Source organism: Megalopta genalis, chromosome 10, assembly GCF_051020955.1.
Source record: "Megalopta genalis isolate 19385.01 chromosome 10, iyMegGena1_principal, whole genome shotgun sequence".
NCBI classification, from domain to species: Eukaryota; Metazoa; Arthropoda; class Insecta; order Hymenoptera; family Halictidae; genus Megalopta; species Megalopta genalis.
Genome location: NC_135022.1, coordinates 11,314,550 through 11,332,208, shown reverse-complemented (window position 1 = coordinate 11,332,208; position 17,659 = coordinate 11,314,550). Strand labels below are relative to the sequence as shown.

Genomic DNA, 17,659 nt, shown 5'->3' with positions numbered 1-17,659 from the left:
AATACTGCGACCGATTTCCGACGGCGATACATAAACAATCAAATAAATAATTCGACGGGGTGAATATATAGTGTACGCAGCTGCATCCACTATAGCATAGAAGAGATAAGAGAAAGAAGAATTGTATGGGAACCTCGCGAATGGGGGTCTATGTTACATTCTTTTTTTTGTAAGTTTAGCTATCAGTGTGATATCGTGTGATACTGCAGCCACTGATTCAAACTTTTAGTAATACTAAATGCAACGGTACAAATACGTACGATAATGTTGGTAGTCGAACAACGAGTGGAATAAAAGATCGAAGAATTAATATCCATAAAGAATGTTCGCGTGTTCCTTTAATTATAATTAGTCAGCAGATATTTTAACTTTAATTTTGTGGATTTTTAACGTGGATTTCGCTATGCTCGGAAGTGCATATTGCTTACTTCGTGGAAAAATAACATTAAATGTCTACCGAAACTAGTAATTTTTTGTCGAGGTTAGTACTCTTTATAGGAAATGTCGAACTGTATCATATCAATGTATAAAAAAAATGTATGATAATAATTAAAACAGCGAAGATGATCTTGAAGTCTCTAAAAATTCTCTAGTTGCAAAAATATTATTACCGCCATATTATAGATCTCCGTGAATCAAACGACTTTTATTAATCCTTGGAAGACGAATGGGGGGTCATTTTGATTCATAATAATAAAGTATGTGTTGTGGAGATTGATGTCTTATCGTTCGCGGGTTAGTAAAGTTTTTCGATATTTCCAAAAATAACAGATATTTAAGTGGCCTCCTTCAGCTCGAAAACCTTGTATAATATTGATTACTAATCGAATATCTAAACTATATAGTGTGCTCTAAAGCGATTTACAGCGGCTGTAGAATCATGCTACACTGATAACTGAATTTATAAGGAAACCTAGCTGCGTCCAAAATAATCTATCGCAATTATACCATACAATAATATATAATAATATAATTTTATAATATATATATATTTTAATAAATAATAATTATATATTAAAAAAATATATATATTTTATAATAATATAATTTTCTATTAACATATTTATAAGACAACAATGTTATTCTAATGTTATAAAATGAATATAATGTTATTAAGATTATAACGTCGTTTTCGAATCAACGTACGAAAAATACGAGTCCGTGTTTCGTACGAATGGCGTCGTTAAGGTGCTAAATCGGCCCTTGGGCGAGAATTATGGCAGAACATCGTGCGGGATGGTTGCTCGGCGAGCGACATAATCTTCCGGTGGATTCTCACGAAGAAAATCGCTGAATAAGGAAATCGTTGCTGATACATCTGCGTCGGTGTTGCTACTGTTAACAAGCACCGCCTGAAGTTCAGGGTCAATCGCCGGCCGACCGGCTGCATTACGTCCACGCTTACGCTTACGTTTGTCTTTCTTCTTCTATTTGGGCCTTGAAGACCTGCCGGGCGGGGTCTCGTGCCGTTCAAGCCTAGTGGGAGCAAGGCCCTGCATCGATAAACGCAGAGCCCCCAGCCTGCAGGCCCGCTAGTTGGGGGGGGGGGGACTACTGGGCCTGACTTCGATTTACCGACCGGGACTACTCCTCCTTGATTCGACGGCGCTGCGCCCTCACCGTTGAACTACCTCGCGAAAGCTGTCGGTAAATAACCAAAACTCCCTGTTGTCTCGTTCGCCGATAATCGTAGAGCGCCGCCGACGCCGTATTCAAATATTTGAAATTTAAAATTAGAGCGGACATTCGATTCACGGTTCAGAATAACTCGCAGTGCCTTCCGTTATCGCGTCGCCTTTGCCTGGTTCAATGATCTTGCGGCGAACTCCAAATTTTCTCTGCCGCGAGACTCGCGGTTGTTTCTTGAACTGAATTCTCTGAACAGTTTGTCTGTTGAATTGGTCTTGGAATTCACCAGTTAGGATAATTCTCAGCTTGCTGTGATACTATTTTTCTTCGATTCGCTGTAATTTGGATCGTTCTCAGTTTTCCGTGTTACTGTTGCTTTCAATTTGCTGTGTCACTATTCTTTTCGATTGGATGTGTTACTGTTATTTTCCATTTTCTGTGTTACTATTGTATTGAATTTGCTGTACTTGTCTTGCTTTCAATTTGCTGTGTCACTATTCTTTTCAATTGGCTGTGTTACTGTTATTTTCAATTTGCTGTGTCACTATTCTTTTTAATTGGATGTGGTACTCTTATTTTCCATTTTCTGTGTTACTATTGTATTGAATTTGCTGTATTTGTGTTGCTTTCAATTTGCTGTGTCACTATTCTTTTCAATTGGCTGTGTTACTATCGTTTTCAATTTGCTCTATTTGTGTTGTTTTCAGTTTGCAGTGTCAGTATTTTCGGTTAGCTATTTTCAATTTATTTTCAATTTTCTGTATTACTATTGTTTTCAATTTGCTCTGTCAGTATTTTCGGTTAGCTATTTTCAATTTATTTTCAATTTTCTGTATTACTATTGTTTTCAATTTGCTGTGTCAGTATTTTCGGTTAGCTATTTTCAATTTATTTTCAATTCTCTGTGTTACTATTGTTTTCAATTTGCTCTGTCAGTATTTTCGGTTAGCTATTTTCAATTTATTTTCAATTTTCTGTATTACTATTGTTTTCAATTTGCTCTGTCAGTATTTTCGATTAGCTATTTTCAATTTATTTTCAATTTTCTGTGTTACTATCGTTTTCAATTTGCTCTATTTGTGTTGTTTTCAGTTTGCTGTGTCAGTATTTTCGGTTAGCTATTTTCAATTTATTTTCAATTTTCTGTGTTACTAACGTTTTCCATTTATTCTATAAATATTATTTCCAATTTGCTGCGTTACGATTGCTTTTAATTTTCTGTGTCACTATACTTTTCAGTTTTCTGTATTAATATTGCTTTGAATAATTATTATCATTGTATAAATATTATTTTTCATTTTTTGCGTTACTACTGCTTTCAGTTTTCTGTGTTACTATCGTTTTCAGTTTACCGCATTAAGTACTGTTGCTTTCAATTAGCTGTATTATTATTGTTTTTCAATTTTTCTAATGTGTCAGTTAGATATTGCGAGCTTCGAGTGAACCAGAGCTTTTGTACAAATAGTAGGTTTAATCTTTTCGATGTTCAGTCGTTACGTGACATTGTACACACGACGTTGTTTAATTTGTGGTATTTATGAACAATTTGATCTACAATGATCTTCGTATGATTTATAATATGAAGATAACGTAAGTAAAATATAATCTGAATGGCATTCACACGTAATGTGAGTATAATATAAAGTCATCAAAATAATATAAATAGTAGCTGTTTTTTCTATTATCCTTCTTTATTTTAGCCTGCGATAAATATATATGAATTGTTATGATTGTATAATGTAATTCAATTAACAACAATGCAATCTGTAAGACTCTTTTGCTTGCAAGTTTAACACTACTTTTTGTAGTTTTAAAACATATTTGTGAGTCTGTTAAAACATCAATAAGAGAAAAATGGTTGTTTATAAGTTCAGTTTACACCAAACTCTGAAAAATTCCGGATATTTTTCTAGTTTCTTCTAAGCAGAAGAATAATGCGCCTTCATATTTTCATTTATTTTCTAAGATAAAACGCTAAATGTCACAAAATATGTTGAATTAATTCTTCGATGATATTTTATTTCCATGTTATTAATCATTTTCAAGAACAACGTGTTCGATGTTTTATACATTTCGAACGCATTTCTGCAGTCTTATAGTTTTAATTTTAGCCTAAAAAGTGCAACAGCTATTGACTAGTTTACATTTCTACATTATCAGCACTGTGAAGAACTTACATGTATATTATAGTTTCCCCCATTTTAAGCTCTGTAAAATATTTAAAAAAATGTGAATTCGCTTAGAGATCAATGTCAAAGTGATCAAAGAGTTCAAAACATTTTCCATTCATTTCTGCAGTCTTGAAGCTAAGAGAAGTGCGACAGGTATTTACTGACCAATTCACATTTCCACTTTATTAACCCTTTGCAGTCGAGACTAATTTAATTCCAAAACGAAGACACTTGTTTCAACCTATACAGTACATTCCATCTGGTAAAATTGTTTTTATTCGATACATATGAAATTAAACGTGTATGCTTATGGAAAACGTCTATTACTTAACAATTTATCGAATACAGTCAAATTTAATAATGTAAAAATTCTTTTCAAAATAGTGTAGCAATTTTTAGCGCAATTTTTAGCCCCAGAGTTGTCACTCGAGTACAAAAAATTAGTGTAGTCCTGTCAAAACGGAAGTTTCCTCTATTTCAAGCTTTGTAAAATATTACGTTCCGTTACGTCATCTATAACATATTATCAAATTAATATAACATCAATTAGATGTTCAACTTTCAGCATTCATTTCAGTATTCTGCCGTTCTCTATTGCAGTGAGTTCCATTTGTTCACCTTTTCTCTTTATTCGACAGACATCGCTTTCTATTCTAATTTTGTAACGCAAAGGGTTCGTCCCGTTGAAATACCGAAATAAATAAATAAATAAATAAATAAGTAAATAGATAAATATTTTCAAAAACGGGACTTCGTATAAAGATCAATATCAAACGATTAAATGAATTCGAACCGTACTCCACGGATTTCTGTGGTGCGATAATTCCATCTTCACGTCAAAAATCGCAACAGATAACAGAGTCAGCTTGCGTTTCCATTCTGCTTATACCGCGAAAAATGTGGCCTTCGAGTCCGAATGTTTCCTCTCGGATTCGCGACTCGAAAAAGCGCGAATCCCGTGGTCCGATGATAAACGAGCGTTTCCCGATCGAGTGGTCCGATCGCGAGCGCCGCGCCGGTCCCACAGCTCGCTGGCATTTGCAAGCGAAAAAGAACGATGAAGATACAATGGGAACTGGTGCATCGAGTTCGCGAGGTCGGGATAAGATAAGATAAGAGGAGAAAGTCGCTGGAATTCGTAAATTTGGTTACGCGAGCTCATTGTGGACGTAGCGACGGGCGCTCTCTCGCTTCTGCTTATCGCCGCGGCCCGTTCGTGTGCATAGAGGCCCGGTGCATCCGTGTGCATCGCGCGATCCCGTCTGCGCGCCGTGCATCGGCTTGCATGTGCTTTCGGTTCGGCCGCGTGCGCGCGCGGGGCTTCCACATTCGCACAGGCCTCGGCGCAACGATGCGCAGTACCATGTACATGCGGGCATTATAATCTTCTATCCGGATGGCGGACGTTACGATCTACCATTGAATCGAACAATGGCGAAACTGGGTTACGCAAATGTCGAGGCTGGAAATTAAAGCGCGAGACACGCCGGGGACCAGGGAACCGGGGCCGAGCGGTGAAAAAGATCGAGCACTCGCATGAAAAAAAAAACCGAGGCCTCGATCGTAGATGAACGCCGCCCGGCTCTCCGACGCGTCGAACATTGCTTTCCGCGGTTGAATAACACCCTCTCGATGCGTCTGCCGCCATGCGTCTCGCATCATCAAATTTATGACGTTCCGAGGCTCCTCGTAAAACTGAATCGCGAACGCGATGCGGTCCAAGCGGTGCAGGCCCAAGCGCGCCGCGGCCTCGTTACAGAACAAGGAAAAAGAAGGGAAAAATTAACACCGCGATGCCGTCATTTACTTTCTTAATCGTTTAAGCGTCTAGTATAGTAGTATAGTAGTAATATAATAGTATAGTAGTAACGTACACCATATGAGCCGTTTATTTTGAAAGTGGCATAAGTCACTTTGTTTTTAAGAATTATAATATAATATAATATATGTATTATATATATATATATTTATAATAATATAATAATATATAATAATTATATATATATATATTATAATATAATATAATTAACAATTATATTTAAGGGTTTGCGTTTTAACACGTTTAAAAATATGGATGCTAGTTTTCGAGAAGATTTACTTGTATTTGTTATCTCAGGATACTGATATCTTTCTCAGTATAAATAATTTCGTATAAACATTAAAAAATCACCACTTTTCACATTACGGCAAAGTGACTTATGCCACTTTCAAAATAAACGGCTCATATTGCTTAATTCAAACCAATTTTCATTGTTTAATCCAATTCACTTCTATATTAATATTGTTTTTAATTTGCTATATTACTATCGTTTTTAATTTGCTACATTAGGTACTATTACATTCTATTTGTTGCATTACTACTGTTCTCAATTTACTGTATTCCTATTGTTTTCAGTTTGCTGTATTACTATCGTTTACAATTTGTTCTGTCACTATTGTTTCTGTGCTACTAATATTTTCAATTTGCCGTATAAACGTTAATTTCAATTTGCTACGTCACAACCGCTTTCAATTCTCTACGTTACTAATATTACATTGCTTGTGGAATTTTTCTCAAGCGAGTGCTTTTGTACATTTAACCCTTGCCATGTTTAATCTGCATAATTACATTGTAGAAATTACATCGTGTTAATTTATGGTATTTATGAAAAATTTGGTCTTGATTTTTCCATAACGTATAACGTGATTGAAAATGTAAATACAGATAATGTAATCGGAATAACATTCCTGTAACATGGATATGATATATAAAGTGAGAAAAATATTATTAAAGGTAGATATTTCTCCTACTATACTTTCTCATTTTAGTCAGCACTAAAAGAGATTACGGTTCTCGGAATTACTTTATCGGCTGCGGCGTATCGTCTTTGCTAAACAAGCCGTTCGCAGGCCAAATCGATTAACATTTACAATTTTTTTTTTAACTTGTAGTGTCAATGCACTCTTCATGCACAATTTATTCTTAACTAGCGATGTGTTCAATGAACGAGCACCTCCCCGGTCAATTTATCGTAGTCTTTTCACATTAATATTTATAAAGTAGTTTGATTATACACCTACGGATTGTTAGTAGACGTTGTTTTGTAAAATTTTATCGATTTGATTAAGCGTTCATTCATTGATCGTTCGACGTAGTTTTCAATAGCTCGCACACGGTAATGTCATTCAGAGGATTAAATAACGATTATTTTAACAAGCATGTAGTTTAAGTGTGCATTCACTGGTCAGGTCGTTATTTAATGTTTTATTATTTTAAGTTTTTATATTCGAATGGGTTTGACACTATTTGTATACATAATGTATTATCGTACGTATGCGTTAGACAATTTATTATCGTACACATGCATTAGACAATGTATCATAATACATATGTGTTAGATAATTTATTATCGTACGTATCGTATCAGGCAATTTATTAATATACATGTACGTACATTGAAATGCGTGTTATTATATTTTGCAACATTTGCTTGGTTTTATGTTTTAGCAAATTTTCAAAAGTAATGTATATTATTCCATCTTTTTTTTTCTAACTTTTTCTTGCATGTAGTAAATCAATTTTGCAAATTAGGGAACGTTCCTGATTTTTTTCAGTGGCAATTACCAAATTACATATTATGATTTTTGGGGTGTGTAAAAATATTACACAATGATAGAGTTATTGTTTTATGCGAATGTTTCTCTGGAGAAATTGTCTAAAACATCGATTGTTTGTCGCCATTGATTAAGAAACGATTAGAACATCTGAAGTGAATAAATAACTGATTTATCTAATTTATTTATCAGCACACAAGTATTTGTTCTAAAATGCAGGGTACAAATATTCGAATTTTTCCAGGTTTTATGAAGAAAATCATACAATGATTGGGGTGATATAATGAAAATTGTTTCTTTGTAAGTGCTATGCACACACACACACACACACACACACACACACACACACATAATGATTTTTATCAGATAGTTATAACTAATCTGCGAGATCTTTATGTAAAATAAAAATTCTCTGCATCAATTCTACGAAACAACAATCAATTGTAGAATAGAAATTAAATGTTTCTTTCAATTTTATTATATCTTTTCATTGTTTTAAATTGTACCTACTTACTTTTATGAAAAAAGCCTAAAATCTGCGATCTAGTTATAATTGTATATATTAGTTAATAAATATATGTGAAATAGTACTCTCTAATATGCAAAACAAATTGCACCTCTCCGATATGCAATGCATGAAAAAAAAAATGAACACCGAGAGTTACAAATGTGCATGGAAGTCTAATTTGCAATGTAACGCTAAGTTAGCTTTTCACGAAGAAAGTGTACCACGAGTAAAAGTGTTCCTTACCCGTGGTCCGTGCAAAGTTTATGTATTTTGTTGCTCAAGAGCAAAGAACGTGGCGCAACGTTCAAATAACCGTTTGTACTTTCATCTTGCATCGTAGAATCTCAATTAAAAGAACAGTACAAATATTTATCCACAAAAAATAAATATTATATAAATATTATTAAATATAATAATAAATATTATAAATAATATAATATATAATATATAATAATATAATAAATATATAATAAATAATATAAATAAATATTATTAAATAATTGATGGAAACGATCAAAGACACTAAACGTCGAAAAATCGACGATTCAATTAATCGATTGATGAAATTAATCGTGTGAATCGTCGATTGAAAGGGACAGCTAATAATTCTTGATTTTTCAAAGGAACTAGAAGGATATTTTGATGTAATTCCGTGAAGAAATGTCCTTATCGCGTTAATTACTTTATTAGATTATATGTATCGGGGATGTGTGTCGTTAATCGCGACTAACAATTGAAAGAAATTTGATCATTGAACGCGATTAACGAATGACTAAACTTAACTTGACTATGACCAATAACTTAATTCTTATTAATGATTAAAATGAATGGAATTGTCAATTGCGAGAAACGATTAACAGTAATAATTCGGTCGTTAGCGGTCGTTTAATATTTCGCTCAACTCTGATTTCGAACACACGAAATTCGAAGGTATTTAAGTGTCGCGTTGAACAGTCGAATCATTAATAGCACTCGGTTAAAAGGCAACGCATTATCCTCCCATTCCGTTTAACCATGATGGAACGATCCGTCCGATAACCACTTTCGAGTATGACACAGTCGATAATCGCGCCTCGACGAAAGAAAGTAATTTGCGATCGCTGAAAGCCGATTTACGCGAGAAAGTGTAACGTTGTGAACACCGGCCGGTCCGCGCAGTGAGTTGTCAAATATTCTACAGTTTAACGTCGTGAATTTATCCGTGGAATTCCTTGTCACCCGATCCCCGTACGATTCACGAAAATAATGGAGCCGTTTGGTATTTATCGTGCAGAGAACAGATCGTGACGGCGCGGATTAAGGCGAGGCGGCTCAAACCCTTCAAACCAGCCGGAGAGGATTGAGCAACGCGGAGAGAGAACTCGTTACGAGGCCTGTAATGGGGTCCGGGCGTTTCCGCTCCATTTTTTGTGGGCCCAATTACGTTTCGCCAGTCTCAATAGGCCATGTTTCGCGGTCTCATCGGGCCTCTCGCGTATACATGCGCCTGCGAGCCTCGAAAACCATCCGCTTGGAACATCGGGGAACATCGTGGAACTCCCCGAAAGGTACAGTGCTATCACTGATTCCCATAAACACACGCGGCGCACGGGGCTCCGAACAATGCGTGCTGGAACCCGAAACTCGGGTTGCGGGGAAAGTGCTGTGGCATTTCCTTACAAGAACTATCGATCTTTGTGCAACAGAAAAATCGTTTAGATCGATCTTAGGAATCGGAATAAAAATAGCGACTTTTTTTTCTTTCCTTAATAACTTAAACAATAATTCTTCGTCCTCTTTTTTAAAAATTAATCCTTGCTGTGCTATGTTATATTTTTGTAGGCAGTACTTTGTCAGAGTCAATCTTGGATTTTTATGCAAAATTAAGAATTGTTTAAATTAATTGTAAGATGCAAATGTCTTTCACCTTTTATTCGTTTTTGTCGTAAATGCGTAAAATCCGCAGACTACTTATCAGACTTTATAAAATTTATATTTACGTTTTAATTAAATAAAGTAATCAATGAAATCGGTTTATAAACGTGGCAATTTATATTTTACGATATTTTAGATAATTATAGAAGGACATGCATAAATCAATAACTTCCACAAAATTTGTTTTCATTGACAATCTGAATGTTCACAAGCAATTTTATAGATGATTTCGTTATTGATAATTAATTCTTTCGGACTGAATTTGAAGTTGAACAACGTTCAAATATTTCATCCAGCTATTTTCTATGCTTGAAACGTGTATTGGTGAAAAGAAGACACCATATTGGTATCATCGATGCCTCCTGGCACCTATTAGGTCATTACAGAAGTAATGCGACTTTCCCTTTATGGTTTCCCTTCATAATTCTAGAAATTGTAGTAAATAGGAAAGAGAATATGTATAACATTATATATATAACAATCATAATTACGTTCTCGCATTTCACTTTTCGAATACATTAAAAGGAAATTCGCATTATTTGTAGAATAATCCGATTTTCTGTGCATCATTTAAAACAGCAATATTGTTAATTAGTTTTAACTGGCAATTTAAGTCTTAAATTTTTGAGTGAAATAAATTTTAACGCAATTCTTATCATTTTCTTTTACAGAATGACGTTTATGTAATAATGTTGTGACAAAATAGATATTAATTAATTTTCTAAGAAGCTGCCGAGAAGAAAGTGTCTCTTTATTAAACCAATACTATGACCTTGAACTAAAATAGTTCTGCCTCACTAAAATAGTCCAATTTCTTACAAAACTTAACCAAAATACGGTTTAACTTTTAACAAACCTTTTAAATAATATTTGGATTAGAAAGAAATTCATGTACAATTCCTGGCAAACATTCATTCGAAATTTTGAAGACAAATACTATAACTTGGAACGATACAATTTGGAGTAAAAAAACAGCTCAAATATAATTACATATATATTTTTAATAAATCTACATCTTCCAGTAAAGGATTTACTTTCAACAGCAGTACCATGATTTCCGAAAATCATTTCTTCCATAAAAAGAAATCCTTCCCCAAGATCTCGCGATTCCATAAAAGAATGCAACCGCGATCGCATAACAATTTTTGTTCTCTGTGCTAATTTCTACAATTTTCGAGGCACGAAAACGTAACCGTTCAAACGGCATTTGACAAATCGCAAATGGAACCACGCCGCGAACACTGCAATCCACTTCCGAGGCTCGCCGCCCCGCTTGACAATCCGCTGGAAATCGAGCGTCATTTTCCCCGGTTAGAAATAGCTTCGTGGCTCGTTAATTCTTCATCAGGCCGGACGGACAGCGTGTTTCATATTTTCGAAACGAAAACGCGTAACTCGCGGCTGAGGGCAGGGTTATGACACCCCGTGAAACCCGTGACTCACACCTTTCCCCGATTTCGAATCGCTATTTTCCAGCCGGTCTCTCACGCTCTCCCACTCACGCATCGCTCTGTCGACTGTGACGTGCTCTCTCCGCCATACACACACAAGCACACTCTCTCTGATTCTCGGTTCTTACGAAAATCCGTCGACGAGCGAGAATTACGAAAAGCAATAACGCGGGAAATGAACGGAAAAACCGGGGAAAGAACGACCCGCGTTCGAGCCTGCGAAATCGTTTGGGACCGATCGGACCCAACGGTGGCGGCCGTTGGAGAACAGCAGAAGCATAATTTCCCGGAACGGATCGGTGTTTCGTTTCGTTTCGATGTGGCGGTCGGGCCGGGTCGGGCCGGGTCGGGCCGGGTCGGGCCCCCTCTCCGACGCGTTCGGTTTCCGCGATTCTGAAATGCTTTCATAACGAGCAAGAACAATAACGCGACGACACGGTATGGGATCGGTAACTAACTGCGCGGCTCTGCACGATGCCCCGCGGAACCTGTTATTATCCTATCCACTTGTCCGCGACAGCAATTAAGCCAGGAATCGGTTCGCACGGCGCGTCGCGGCGACGTCGGACGCGCGCGCGAAAAATAACGGCGGTCAGGATAGCCGGCCAGGGCATAGGAGAGGACTCGTTGCTGCCGGCCCGCGTTGCTGTAGATTGTAGGGGAACGACGAAGTTCCCTCGGCCGATCAGCGGTCGTCGAGTCACCGGATACATTTCGTTCAAGGCCAGAAAGTAAAAAGCCTTTTCAGCTGCACTTACGTACCAACCTAGCTGATTCTAACTGGTACGTGGCTGCGCACACTCGCGCACAGGTATAAGCGTCGCTTGTACACGACACACGTCGCATGGCCTTGTATGTATACGCGCGAAGGCGTCTCTCTCTCTCTCTCCCTCTCTCTCCCTCTCTCTCTCTCTCCCTCTCTCTCTCTCCCTCTCCCTCTCTCTTTCCCTCTCTCTCCCTCTCTCTCACTCCCTCTCTTTCTCTCTCTCTCTCTCCCTCTCTCTCTCTTTGAACGCTCTCTTCTCGTCTCTCTTTGTATCTCTCGTTTCTCGAGGCGAGTCCGTGAAGCGGCTAGTTACATGATCCATTCATTATATAAGAACAATCGCCTCCTCTAATAGATGCTCCATCATTGTGGATCTGAAGGGCATGCTCGTTGCGCGCATGCGCGGCGTACCTCCACGGGACTCCATGGGACCCGAGCGGTTCCTCCAGCAGGGCTGCCAAAATTCAAGAGATTCAGCCAAAGCTGAGGAATTGCGACACAGAATTTTTAGCAGCTATGGTTCTCTTCGATGTAAAGCGGAAAATCTTTCGTGACAATTAGTTCCTCATGCAAGGCTACCAAAATTGAGGAGATTTCACTACAGAGCCAGTAAATGGCTCCAAAAAGGTATCATTCGTTTGTCCTAAATCCGCAGCACTTGTGCCTTTCGGTAATGTAAAGAGAGCAATCTCTGATGACGATTAGTTTACTAAATCGTGGATCTTTGGAAAATACGTGGAAAATGGAAGAGAACCTATTATTAGGTATTTTAAGAGTAGATGCGTAAAGTTTCTTATTAGAATTGTTCGAATTTTATGTACTTTTATGGCAAAATCGATAAGTGAAATGCAGGTCAGCGAAGACGTTAGTTGTCTTCGTTACGCTATTCTCAATTTATTTAAACTGTTTATTAAACTTCTTTGTTTAACTCTCGTTTCGTATCAGTTGATACAAACAATTTCTCTTTTACATAAAAATCTGCTATGCGGGTATTTGATGTTAGATTTTTGTCGAATCGACAAACCTTATTTGTTGGCTATAAGATGACCGACGATTTTTCTCGTGTAATATCTAACACCTCATCGCACGTTGCCAACTATTTTTGCACAAGTCAGTATCTATAAGAAATCAGCTTTCCTCTAGTCGATAATATTTTCTTTCTTTTTACAGAAAACGTGAAATGTCAGTATACATTCTTCCTTCACGAAATAATTTCTAGACGCAATCGCATTAACATTTGTTAGATTAGTGCTAAGCATTGTTATCTCATTTTTACAATTAGCTGTTTTGTAGTTGACGTAGACAATTTTCCCCTAATCCTAGTTTTTGTGAAATAGTGTAGGAAATTGAGAAATTGCATAATGTTCTGACGTTTAGCAACGAAGACGCCTTGACGTATGCATCGAGGAAAAAAAGTCACAATAGAATGTTGAAACTCGCGAGGACAGTATTGGGTGGCAAAAGCGTTTGAAATTCACACCCAGCTTTAGTTAGCAGAATTAAAGTAGATCAGACAGAGCATTGCCACGCTTGTACTCACTAAATAACAATGAGCTACCCATTTACGAACAATATTACTGTTAAACGCATATCCGAATACAAAAGTTGCAATCAACAAATAGCAACAAAATTGAACAATTATGTGCCAAATGTACTACATTTTTTAAAGATTTCGTCTTCTACTTAGCGTCCACGAAATTATACTCGAACTGCTAATTGTACTAGAACGTTAAAAGAATAAACAGTGCATAACAATTAATAGTCATATCATAAGTATATAGAATTAGTATTAATATCGCCGCATAACCATTCGTTTAAAATGCAAGTAACTACGCTAAAATTACAAGATAACTTTAAATATATATAAAACGAGATATCTAAATCGAACGTTCTTGTCTCTTTTCGAATAACATGTTTATTCGTTATTTATGCGTGATCTTGTTTACACTGCGCAGTGAGAAAAAGTATGCTAATCAAACATTTTCACAATTTCACACTTATTGCTCAATTTATTTGAATACTCTGCTTTTAGAGACGCATTCCTCTTTTTTTCTCTCGAATTAATATGCAAATGATTCGCGGCCAACGGCGAGAATTAGCATACCATCAATTTTTCGTCGACGAAACGAACAACCGAAACGTAGAATCGAACAGAACAAACCGAGAATACGCGCTTCGCCGAACGCAGAAATCTGCTCCAGTTTTTAGCGAGGCGAGTGCGCGAAGTCGAGAAAGTGTTCCGCGTCCGATGTTTCTTTTCTCCGGCTTTTTTCTTCAGGATCTCGCGCGATAGACATGATGTCAGACGTAATATTGAACGTCTGACACTTTTATTCGGTTGCATAACCAGAAGGACAGCCGAGCTCGGCGAAGCCGCAGGATCACACGGAAAACACGGAAATACGGCGCGCGGGAGCAGTATCGCGAGCGCGAGCGCGCGCGCGTGCACACACGCCGATGAAAAAAGAAAAAAGTAACATTACTGCATGGACTTTGGCAGCGTTGCTCTCTCGATCCTCGACAATCATCCTTTCTCCCCTAAACGTCGAGGGGGGGACTGTGTGTTTACCTGCGCGTGTGCACATGCAGAATGCACACAGCCGCGGTTTTCACGCGTGTGCAAGCGAAGAGCGCGGTATCGGAGAGTCTCTCTGACGCGTCTCTCGCGAGACAAACTATCTGACAGCTTCTTTCGAACACGGTATCTGAAGAGGAGACAGGTTTTGCTTCGTATCGTCGACGCCTCTAATCATTTCTTCGGACTCGTCAAATCTATCTTGTCGGTGACGGTATCGGTGGCTTCCTTATTTACCTCCAGGCATGCAACGGCTATAAATAAACTGCGAATTTGCGTGTAAAATAAAAATTGTCTAATTCGATTGTAAACAACGGAGACGCTAATTAAAAATGTATTTCTTCTTTCAAAAATTTTAATGCAGCGAAGAGAGGACAGCGATGTTCCTCAATCTTTTTTAACGCGTTTACACTTTGGTGTTTCGTTTAGTAATTTTTATGATAAATGTATAAATTTCGCGAACAGGTATCGGTAGGCTGTGCATCTTTGTGAAAATAAAAATTGTTTAACTCGGCTGTGAGCAAGAGAAGCAATTAATATTCTATTTATTTGATTAATATATATTATTATTATATTATTATTATTATTATTATTATTATTATTATTATTATTATTATTATTATTATATATTATTATTATTATTATTATTATATATTATTATTATTATTATTATTATATATTATTATATATATTAATATTCTATTTATTTTATTTTCTCTTAATATTCTATTAAGAAGCAATATTTTTTCTTACCAAAATTTCAATGTAGTGAAGACAATATAGCAATATTTTTAAATTTTAATGTGTTTACACTTTGGTGTTTTATTTAGTATTTGTTATCATAAACACGTAAGTTCTGTAAACAGTAGAATGCAGATCTTTATGCAAAATAAAAATTGTCTAACTCAATTGCAAACAACAGAAGAACATTGTTTAACCCTTTGCACTCGAAACCATTTAAACTCTAAATCAAAAATAGTGTTTTTGACTTTCAGTGTTTCCGTTTTATATGACTTGCCGCATTTTATGCATACGAAATTGAGTCTCGTGACTCGTACAACAGTCACACTTTTAATAGTTCATTTTAAATATAAACAAATTCGAGAATGTAAAAATTATCTTTGAACATGATGTAACAATTTTTAGTAGTGTATCAAGGTCACTACCCCAGTGCAATGGCATACATTGGGGTATTTATGAAAAATTGAATTTACCATCATCTTTACATTATTTATAATATGAACGCAATATAAGTACAAGTAATGTAATCTGAATGGTATTCGTATAATAAAAAAAGAAATAACATAAAGTCATAAAAATAATATAAAGAATAGATATTTCTTCTATCGTGCTTCTTCATTTTGTTGACTTCGGCATTAATAGTTACGTATTTTGCCGATTTACATTAGATGCATAAATAATGCCACAAAATTTCGAATAGAAAGGAGGAAACATTTTCGACCGCGTAACAACGTTGTTAAATTCTTCTGTCGTCTACTCTACTCTGTATTGCACTGATCCATTTTTGCTATAAATGCATAAAATCCACCGTCCAGTTATAAGCATGTTAATACATGGGAAATTCGTGTTGACATCGTGACGAAAGGTGGAAAATATATATAGTGACTAGACTGGTCCAGCGGTAATCTTTTAGCTGCGGTATAAATTCTGATACGATTATATTTACAATTTTTCGGAGTTTAGCTTTGAAATCGATTGAATTTGTATTCGAAAATTACGGACACTTTTGGATATTATTTCTAACAAATATAGTTGACGTATCGTTGATTTATGAAATTGTATAGTATCTATAAAGTTTCATCCCTCGAGGGTTAATTCTTTGCGATCTTGCTGCGATGCAGATCCAAGATTAAGCTCACTTTAAAGGCAGCAAATTCTTCAATGTTTCCATTGATAAAAACGATGTCGTTTTAAGCCATTTAAAATATCCAATACACGGGTTTAAATGCCTAATACACACTTTCACTTTTAACACTTCTACTGTCACGCCAACGACCTCGAAAATTTCATAAAATTTACAGCATTTCCCTTAGTGAAATAAAAATTCGAGAGTTAAATGATATGACATCGAGATCACTTTTACAATATTCTTACGTTTTACGGATCCCAATAATGGTCGAAAGATATACTGGATTGGCGTAAAAATTAATTTTTAAATCAGAACAAATGATTCGCTCATCTTTATACGGTCGACGCGACGGTCTCAAAATGTCAAATAAAATAATATATTCTTTTAGCACGCAAACACACATGTCTTTGAAACTTGTTTCCCGGTTCCTTAACATTTGGAAGCTACGATCGACCAACATTACAGCTTCGGGGTTATAAAATATCCTAATAAAGGGGTCGAAAGATGTACTGGATTGGCGTAAAAATTAATTTTTAAATCAGAACAAATGATTCGCTCATCTTTATACGGTCGACGCGACGGTCTCAAAATGTCAAATAAAATAATATATTCTTTTAGCACGTAAACACACATGTCTTTGGAAACTTGTTTCCCGGTTCCTTAACATTTAGAAGCTAGGACCGACTAACATTACAGCTTCGGGGTTATAAAATATCCTAATAAAGGGGTCGAAAGATATACTGGATTGGCGTAAAAATTAATTTTTAAATCAGAACAAATGATTCGCTCATCTTTATACGGTCGACGCGACGGTCTCAAAATGTCAAATAAAATAATATATTCTTTTAGCACGTAAACACACATGTCTTTGGAAACTTGTTTCCCGGTTCCTTAACATTTGGAAGCTACGACCGACTAACATTACAGCTTCGGGATTACAAAATGCAACCGGCAGCACGAAACGTTTCGACATCGATGAAAATTGATTAATTAAAGAGAGGAATATTTCGAAATCGACAAACCCCGGGATGCCCGTTAAACAACATCTGCGACACCAACCAGCGATTTCCAGTTACCGATGGCCATTGTCGGCAGTCGCAGCGTTATTTTCGTGATGATGTAACCTTTCGACGTTCCACCATGTGCACCAGTGAACTACAACGGGTCAAAGTATTGGGAGC

At 36.5% G+C, this 17,659-nt stretch overlaps 1 protein-coding gene and 1 long non-coding RNA gene across 3 annotated transcripts in view; one reads left to right on the top strand and one right to left on the bottom strand.

Moving 5' to 3' along the window:
• Positions 1-17,659, bottom strand: part of ken (zinc finger and BTB domain-containing ken and barbie protein) — an 86,116-nt gene that overhangs the window by 19,714 nt on the left and 48,743 nt on the right. The window lies entirely within an intron of this gene.
• Positions 8,601-10,842, top strand: LOC117219982 (uncharacterized). Its single transcript, XR_004490144.2, has 2 exons — positions 8,601-9,449; positions 10,488-10,842. It is a non-coding gene; the product is annotated as an uncharacterized LOC117219982 (long non-coding RNA).